This window comes from Ornithorhynchus anatinus, chromosome 8 (genome assembly GCF_004115215.2).
Source record: "Ornithorhynchus anatinus isolate Pmale09 chromosome 8, mOrnAna1.pri.v4, whole genome shotgun sequence".
NCBI classification, from domain to species: Eukaryota; Metazoa; Chordata; class Mammalia; order Monotremata; family Ornithorhynchidae; genus Ornithorhynchus; species Ornithorhynchus anatinus.
The window spans coordinates 24,427,234-24,436,987 of record NC_041735.1 but is presented as its reverse complement, the minus strand read 5'-3'; the positions used below and the strand labels follow the sequence as shown (position 1 = coordinate 24,436,987).

At 48.5% G+C, this 9,754-nt stretch overlaps 1 non-coding gene across 1 annotated transcript; it reads left to right on the top strand.

Moving 5' to 3' along the window:
* The first annotated feature begins 1,846 nt into the window (after nucleotides 1-1,846).
* LOC114813965 lies at nucleotides 1,847-1,984 on the top strand. The gene has a single exon (XR_003761709.1). It is a non-coding gene; the product is annotated as a small nucleolar RNA SNORA7 (small nucleolar RNA).
* Nucleotides 1,985-9,754: the final 7,770 nt, after the last annotated feature.

The window sequence follows — 9,754 nt, the reverse complement described above, 5'->3', positions numbered from 1 at the left end:
GAGAAGGGGGAACGGGGAGGGGAGGAGGAGCAGAGGGAAAGGGAGGGCTCGGTCTGGGAAGGCCTCCTGGAGGAGGTGAGCTCTCAGGAGGGCCCTGAAGAGGGGAAGAGAGTTAGTTTGGCGGAGGTGAGGAGGGTGGGCGTTCCAGGCCAGTGGTAGACGTGGGCCCTGGGGTAGGATTCAGGCATTCAGGCCGGGCATTCCCATGCCTGGGTAGGATTTCACCTCTCCTGTTCCGGATCGCGGGGCAGCCGTCATATAGACCCGTCTGTATATCCAGACATTTACAAACACACGGAACATTTCAAGTCTTCTTCCCCAAACATCTGCCGGTCTCCAGATGAACAGCCAGCGGAGCAGTTCATTCCCTGATTGACTGAGGCCCCTGGCGGAGCTCAGCGGGCCTATCTGCCCGCTGAAGAAGGCATCCTGTTTCAGATTAGACCTCCTCTAATTGGCAGTGATCGCCCTGCTGGCACATGTTTCTTTGACATTGGCTTTTGGGATCTCCGCTTTCCGTTACTGTGTCTGCTGCCAGAGGTCGCTGAAATTGGCAGGTCGCTAACGACGAGAGTAAATGTCAGATGGTAATGTCACAGCTCGGTTTAGGGGAACAGAGGAGGGTGTCTGGTAAGATGGGAGAGGGAAGGGTCTGGAAAAGTCATGGCCCCCCCCCCCCCAGACAGAGGGTCCCCGAGCACATAGGGGCTCCTAAAATTAGGGGGTGCTACAGCTGGCTGAGATTCCAACCTCCCGAAGTGTGAGGCTCATGTTCATAATTATTATTATTATTACTATCGCTCATTATTAGTGCGACGTGCCGACTATAATCATTCATTCATTCAGTGGTATTTATTGAGCGCTCATTGTGTGCAGAGCACTGTACTAAGCGCTTGGAAGGTACAATTTGGCAACAGATAGAGACAATCCCTGCCCAACAACGGGCTCACAGTCCAAAAGGGGGAGACAGACAGCAAAATGTCAAACACTGTCCTAAATGCCGGATTGGATACAAAATACTCAGGGTGGGCACGGTCCAACCACACGGAGAGCCCGATCTAAGTAGGAGGGAGAACAGGTAGTGAGTCCTTATTTTACAGTTGAGGAAACTGAGGCATGGAGAAGTGAAGTGACCTGCTCAAGGTCACATAGCAGGCAAATGGCAGAGCCAAGTTGAGAAGCAACATGGCCTAGTGGAAAGAGCCCAGGCCTGGGACTCGAAAGACCTGGGTTCTAATCCCGGTTCCACCTCGTCTGCTGTGTGGCCTTGGCCAAGTCACTTAACTTCTTTGTGCCTCAGTTTCCTCATCTGTAAAATGAGGATTAAGACTGGGAGCTCCATATGGGACAAGACCTATGTCCAACCCCGACTGTCTTGCATCTGAACCAGTGCTTAATACAATATCTGTCAGAGTGAACACTAAATAAATACCACTATTATCATTATTATTATTACTATCATCATCATTGTTATAACCTAGGTCCTCTGACTCTCAGGCCTGGGCTTTTTAATAATAATAATAATAATGATAATGTTGGTATTCGTTAAGCGCTTACTATGTGCCGAGCACTGTTCTAAGCGCTGGGCTAGACACAGGGGAATCAGGTTGTCCCACGTGGGGCTCACAGTCTTCATCCCCATTTTACAGATGAGGTAACTGAGGCACCGAGAAGTGAAGTGACTTGCCCAAAGTCACACAGCTGACAAGTGGCCGAGCCGGGATTCGAACCCATGACCTTCTTCTACTAGATCCTAGATGACACCGCTTCCCGTGGGACATCATTCCATCAAATTAATGATATTTATTGAGCTCTTGCCATATGCAGAATACTATACTAAGCTCTTGGCCTCCCAGGGTCACACCTGGAGAGTTTCCGCTACTCTACCAGTCTCGGCTGTGGGAGGGAGAGGCAAACAGAGGCCTTCCCATTCCATCCCTAGCTTGGCCAGTGGCTAGCGAGTGGAAGGCAATCTGCTACAAGTTAAAACTCACCCGTGCTGGGCAGCAGCGACCTGGGAGAGAGTTGAGGGCGGAGACTCGAGTCGACTGCGTGGAAGGCGGCAGTGGGAAACCACTTCTATGTTGTTACCATGAAAACTCTATGGATCCACTACCGGAACGTTTGCAGAGGGAGAGTGGGACGTTCTAGGAGAGTTGTGTCCTGGTGTCGCTATGGGTTGGAAAAGACTGGACCCCGTAAGGCGAGACGAGACTAAGCTCTTGGGAGAGTACGGTACCATAGAGTGGGTAATAATAATAATAATAATGATGTGGGTATTTGTTAAGCGCTTACTATGTGCAAAGCACTGTTCTAAGCGCTGGGGAGGATACAGGGTGATCAGGTTGTCCCACGTGGGGCTCACACTCTTAATCCCCATTTTACAGATGGGGGAACTGAGGCCCAGAGACGTGAAGTGACTCGCTGACAAGTGGCTGAGCCGGGATTCGAACCCATGACCTCTGACTCCCGAGCCCGGGCTCTTTCCACTGAGCCACGCTGCTTCTCTGACTAGATCCCTGCCTTCAAGGTGCTTGCAGTCTAGTGGGGTAGGAGCTTACATCCTAGCATCCCACAGACCGTAGGTGCCTGAAGGAAGGAAAAGGCTAGGAGTGCCATTCTGGAAGATAATTATGATATTAATACAGCAATAATAATAGTATTTGTTAAGTGCTTACTATTTGCCGTGCCCGTATTAAGTGCTGGGATAGAGTCGCTTTTCTTCTGAGTAACCTTGGGCAAGTCACTTTACTTCTCTGTGCTTCAGTTACCTCATCTGTAAAATGGAGATTGAGACCGTGAGCCCCTCGTGGCACAGGGACGCCGCTCGTATCCGACATTTACTCTATCCGGCCCGATTTGCTTCTCTCCACCCTACGTTTAACTGGCACATAGTAAGCGCTTAACAAATACCACAGTTATTATTTTATAAGATCATCAGGTCCCACATGGGGCTCACAGTCTAAATAGGAGGGAGAATAGATTTTGAATATCTTTCTTTTACAGATGAGGGTACTGAAGCCCAGAGAAGTTAAGGTGACTTGCCCAAGGTCACACAGCAGATAAGTGGCAGAGCTGGTACTGGAAACTAGATCCTCCGACTCCCAGGCCCGGGCTCTTTTCCCTGGGCCGCACTGCCTCGGCCGTAGAAGTAAAACCAGTAAATAAGGCGACAGCGGAAGACCCTGAGGGGCCAACAGCCGGTCAAGGGAGAGAGGTTTGACTCACCTGGGGGGGGAGACCCGAGAATCAGCGTGGTCTAGTGGCTACAGCACGGCCCTGGGAGCCAGAAGGACCTGGGTTCTAATCCTCCCTCTGAAACCTGTCTGCTGTGTGACCTGTGCAGGTCACTTCACTTGTCTGTGCCTGTTACCTCATCTGTTAAATGGGGTTAAGACTGTGAGCTCCATGTAGGATCTGGACTAAGTCCGACTCGATTAACTTGCGTCTACCCCCAGAACTTAGTACAGTGCCTGGCACATAGTAAGTGTTTAACCGATACCATAAAAAAAAAAAAAAAAAAAAAGACAGGGCGAGAGCTAAAGCCTCTTGGGGTTTTTCTGGTTCTATTTGACTGTTAACTGCAGGTTTTTCTAAAGCCGCGATCTTGCCTCTGTTTGCCTAGGTTTTGCATCTCTCCTTGGAAAGAGCATGGGCCTTGAGAATCAGAGGATCTGGGTTCTAAATTGGGCTCCGCCACTAGCCCCCTGTGTATTCTTGGGTAAATCGCTTCAGTTCTCTCATCTATAAAATGGGAATTCACTACCTGTGCTCTCTCCCACTTGGGCAGTGAGCCCCAGGTGGGACAAGGACTGTGTCGAACCAGATGATCTTGTTTCTCCCCCAGTGTTTAATACGGTGTTTGCTGCATAATAAGTGCTTAACAACGTGGCTCAGTGGAAAGAGCCTGGGCTTGGGAGTCAGAGGTCATGGGTTCTAATTCTGGCTCTGCCACTTGTCAGCTTTTGGCAAGTCATTTAACTTCTTTGTGCCTCAGTTATCCCATCTGTAAAATGGGGATTAAGACCGTGAGCCCCACGTGGGACAACCTGATCACCTTCTATCCCCCGGGGGCTTAGAACAGTGCTTTGCACATAATAAGCGCTTAACAAATGCCATCATTATTAACAAATACCATGAGTATTAGCAGTCTTTCCTCTCCTCTTCCATCCACCCTTTTGCTCTCTCCTCTGCTTCCCCGATTCCATCCCTCCCCTTCTAAAGTTTCAAATTAAAAGTTCTCCCCAGCACTTGACACTCCAAGAAGGAAGGAATTTACATAATTGAGGAATATAAGAATAATTTGACCCCCTTATCCATCGCATCCTTTTGTCACGTGTCTCCGTGGATCCTGCGTGTAATACGTTGGATCCCATCTTGTACATCTGTGACGCTCTCAAAGACATGGGGCGAGGCGGTCTCCAGTTTAAACAAAGGAGTCTATTCCAACAGACAGCTACAGGAACGCTTTGCAAGGAAAATCACCCAAATCGCATTCGACATCCTGTTTCCAAGGTAGTAAGTCAGGGAACTTGATTTAGAATGCAGATAGTTTGAAAGTAGCTGGAGAGGCACAGTCCATCCTCTTTGGTCCCTGGGAGAGGAGAAATTTCTTCTAAGGCTGCCAGGATGTGATTTCTATATTCTGAGGCAAGGATTATGTTCATTATTCCCTCCTTTTACGGAACGCTCCGAACATTGCTGTTAGTAATAAAACTGTGCGAGTACCAGTGGCGCAAAAAGGATTGATTTAGAATGCAGAATTAGACGTGGGATTTCATCTCTTCCACGGGACTTGGAAGAGTCAGCAGAGAGCGGGGAGGTGACCAGGCACCTCACAGACTACTTTGACCTATTCACTCTACTGGCCAAATCTTCCATGACCGCCATATGCAATCTCAATTTCTGCCCTGTCCTCGCCCTTGTCCGTCTGTCCCTTGAAGGTATAATCCCGCTTACAGGGTCCATCTTCTCCATTCCGGTAAGACTAATCTCTATGCGCAACCATTTTGCCATCCCTCTGACACTGTATGTCACCTTCCAAGCTTCCGCCCTGTCACCTCCTTAGTCCCACGTTCCAGCAGCAGCCTCCCTCTCCATCAATCAGTGGTATTTACTGAGCGCCAACTGTGTGCAGAGCACTGTACTAAATAAACACTTGGGAGAGTGCAATATAACAGAAATGGTAGATATGTTCCCTGCCACAATTAGCTTAGAGTTTAGAGGGGGAGAGAGACAATAATAGCATTAAATACGTTACAGATATGTCAGTCAGTCAATTATATTTACAGAGCGCTTACTGTATACTGTATACAAAATCCTTGGAAGAGTACGATATAATATGTCCTAATGGACACTTATGGATAATATACGTCCATAAGTGCTGTGGGGCTGAGGGAGGGAGGTATAAAGGGAGAATATCCAGATGCATCTGGCAGTCCCATTAAAGGAGCACTGCCTCCAGGAAGACTGCCTCAACCCAGCCAAATGAGCAGGTTCGCTTCCTCTTCTCCCTACGGTCTTTCTCCCGTCTTACCTCAGACCCCTTCCCTCCATTGTCAAGACTGTCTCGGGGGAAGGCAAGTGACACTTGGCCTTTTTCTTGGCCAGACGCTTTGATATTATTTTCCCCCAGTAGGAAATGACAAGCTGGCTAAAGGCCACCGGTCTGAGGCCACTTGGCCTGATTGTCCCGGCAGCCTCGGGGGGCCTCTCCGCCCCCTCACTCCTGAGGTGAGAGATTCAGAACCCAGGCTGGGAATTTGACCGGCACTTCACACTGCAGGACAGCTCAGATGATCTCAGACCTGGCTTTACTTGCGTCGCTTTTTAATTCTTTGGAGTTAGGTATTAGCCAGGAAGAACGCTCCCACATTTCCAAAAAAAGTCGCTCTTTCCCTTTTTCTGTTTGATAATAATAGTAATGGCACTTGTTAAGCACTATGTGCAAAGCTTTGTTCTAAGGGCTGGGGTAGATACAAGGTAATCAGGATGTCCCACTTAGGGCTCACAGACCTCATCCCCATTTTACAGAGGAGGGAACTGAGGCCCAGAGAAGTGAAGTGACTTGCCCAAAGTCACACAGCTGACAAGTGATAGAAGCAGGACTAAGACTCCCAAGACCTCTGACTCCCAAGCCCAGGCTCTTTCCACTAAGCCATCTGCTTCTCAATATTTCGAATATTTCTACTTCTATATTTCTAATATATCCACATCTCAAAAGGAGAGGCTTCCATTTCCCTCTTTCCCCAGTCCTCCTGGTCTCTCTTAATAAGATCACAAGAGAAAAGGTACATCCCATTGCGTTCTATTGTGTTACACTTTCCCCAGTGCTTAGGCCAGAGCTCTGCACACAATAAGCTCCCAACCAGCGTCCTTGGGGTTCATTTCCTAGCTCTTCATAGTTCAGCCCGTTAAGATAAGGGTGGTATAGGACAAGAGTGCTGTATTAGAGTGGACACCAGGGTGTCTGTGGACATGTTGGGATATCTTAGGGTGAAAATCTGTTTACCGCCGGTCTTGTCCACTCCCCAGGTTTATTGTTGTACAGTACTCTCCCGAGTGCTTAGTGCATTGCTCTACACACAGTAAGCACTCAATAAATACGATTGAATGAATGAATGATCAGGGAGGAGCACAAGGGAATCCATTTGGAAAAAAAAAAAGGGCTTTTCTTCCCAATTCCTCGATTTTCTACCACCCAACGGCCACTGGGAAAATCTTTCCCACACCCCCAGATTCCTGGCGAGGGTGAAAGCTGTTCAGACTGCAAATTACCTCTGCTGTTGGAACTAGGCCACATCCCTGCTCTCCAGCTTCCCGGGACTCCGCCAAGGCTGATTCACGCAATATCAGTGGCAGTGATTTGTAGAGATATGTAATATTTATGACTTTTTTTTAGCATTTACTATGTCCTAAGCATTGGAGTGGATGCAAGCTTATCAGATTGGACACAGAACTTATCCTACCATTTCTCTGTCTCTCTCTGTGTGTCTCTCTCTCTCTCTCACACACACACAGACACACACACACACATACACACACACAAATCTCTCTCTTTTCTTTCACACTCTTTTTCTTTCTCTCATCCCTATTTTGTAGATGAGGATATGGGAAGCCCAGAGAAGTTGAGTCACCCACGGTCACACAAGTAGGCCCCGGGCAGATCTGGGACTCAAATTCTGATTTCCTGATTTCCAGTCCTATAGCTCTATCCTCTAGGCAACACTGCCACCAATTCAAATTGGGTTTGGAAACACAAACTGACTTCCTCTAGGTCAGGATTGATCCACCGAGGAGTGATATTGAACTCTCTCCCTGTGTCTCCAGAATTCTCTAGTCCTCCCAGCACCCTGGTGCGAATGAGATGGAGGAGGAGAGATCGCTGTAGCCAAAACAAACAGGGATAAATCTATGCTGTTTTTCTACCATGAGGTAGAGTCTTGTCCACCATGTCTGTGGTGAAGCGGGCATTTCCCAACCCAACTAGCAGTTTCTCTCTGATCAGGAGACAATATATTTTCTTTTTAACCATGATGTCGGGTGACAAGTACGATCGGGCCTGTCAGGTTGCATCAAGTCAGCCCTGCTTCAATGTTAATAAGTTGTAATCAAGTCATTTGTCTCAGCCGGCATGTCACATTCAACACCAAATCGCGCAACACTGGAAGACTGGAACCCATATGAGCTTTTATTTAATGGTGAGCAGGATTCACATCATCGACGAAGAGTTTGCTTGCCAAAAACCATCCTTCATGTTCTAAGGCTAATCTATCTAAGCTTTCAGGATCAATCTCTAGTTGGCAGGGAACATATAACCTCCTGTAAGGGTGTGTGTGTGTGCCTCGTCACATGTTGGGGGATATTATATATCACGAGGAGAAAAGCAATATGAGAATGAATTATTATCACCTCTTTTCCGTGCCTAATTAACTTGCACTTTAAAATACTACCGCATAATGTCGGCCCAATTACTTTAAACCTAAGTTGGCACTTTAAATCCTGCATAAAACGAGATGAAACCTAAAACCAGTAGCCCTAGTGCTAATCTGTTTGTGATTCACGGGAGATGAGGAGATTCCAGCCAAACGGCTGGCTGTGGGCAGAAAATTTGGAAATAGTCAGAGATAAAGATTGGGGGGACGGTCAGAGCTGGGTTTGGGGAAGGTCACGGACAGTATTTCCAGGCCGATGCCTCCAGGCTGAATCTGTTAGTTGGGAGGCAGGTTTCAACAGTGAGGCTTCTGTCTGCACGACAGACCGCTCAGATTGCTGTGGTTCTTTAGAGTCTAAGCCGTCACGGAGTTATTTGTAAAACGCTTACTGTGGGCCAAGCCCTGTATTAAGCACTGGGGTGGTTACATGATAATCAGATCGGGCACAGTCTCCGTCCCACATGGGGCTCGCCGTTTACGGGGGGACGGAGAACAGAACTCAACGTGTCCAAGACAGAGCTCCTTATCTTCCCTCCCAAACCCTGTTCTCTCCCTAACTTTCCAATCGCTGTGGGCAGCAAAACCATCCTTCTCGTCTCACGGGCCCACAACCATGGTGTCATCCTTGACTCCGCTGTCTCATTCACCCCACAGATCCAGTCCGTCGACAAATCCTGCCGGTCTCACCTTCGGAACATCGCCTAGATCCGTCCCTCCTACTCCATCCAAACCGCTACCACGTTGGTACAGTCTCTCATCATATCCTGACTGGATTACTGCCTCGGCCACCTTTCTTATCTCCCATCCTCCTGTCTCTCTCCACTTCAGTCCATACTTCACTCTGCTGCCCGGGTTGTCCTTCTGCAGAAACATTCAGGGCATGTCATCCCCTCCTCAAAAATCTCCAGTAGTTACCTGTCAACCTCCTTATCAAGCAAAAACTCCTCGTGATTGGCTTCAAAGCTCTCCGTCATCTTGCCCTCATCTTGCCCCCTCCTACCTCCCCTCCCCTCTCTCCCTCTACAGCCCAGCCTGCACAAACTCCTCTCCTCTGCCGCTAACCTTCTCACTCTGCCTCGATCTCGCCTGTACCACTGTCGACCCCTGCCCGAGCCCCACCTCTGGCCTGAAACGCCTTTCCTCCTCAAATTCACCAAACAATCCCTCGTCCCCCCACTTCAAAGCCCTAGTGAAGGCTCAACTCCTCCGAGAGGCCTTCCCAGACTAAGCCCCCCTTTTCCTCAGCTCCCCCTCCCTTCCACATCCTCGACTCACTCCCTTTTGTCCTTACCCCCTCTTTCCACCCCCCAGCACTATAATTCTATTTATTTATATTGATGCCTTTTCACTTGTTTTGATGTCTCTCTTTCCCCTTGTAGACCATAATCCTGGTGTGGACAGGGACTGTCTCCCTTTATTGCTGAATTGAACTTTCCAAGCGCTTAATATAGTGCTCTGCACGCAGTAAGTGCCCAATAAATATGATTGAATGAATGAATGGATGAACAGGTATTTCACCCCCATTTTACAGTTGGGGATACAGCGGCATAGAGAAGTTAAGTGACCTCCTCAAGGTCAGAGAGCAGGCAAGTGGTGGCGTTGGGATTAGAACCCAGGTCCCAGGCCCTTGCTCTTCCCACCAGCCCTGTCCCTTAAATAGCCCATTTCCTTTTGCAAACAGAAGCATGGCCTCAGGAAGAGGACCACATCTACGGAACCAGAGGAGTTCTGAGAGAATTAGGGCAAAAGAGCCCAACTGAGAACACAGTTTAGTGGTCTTAGCCAGAGATCCTCAATCCCACAGAGAGGCCTGTTAGACC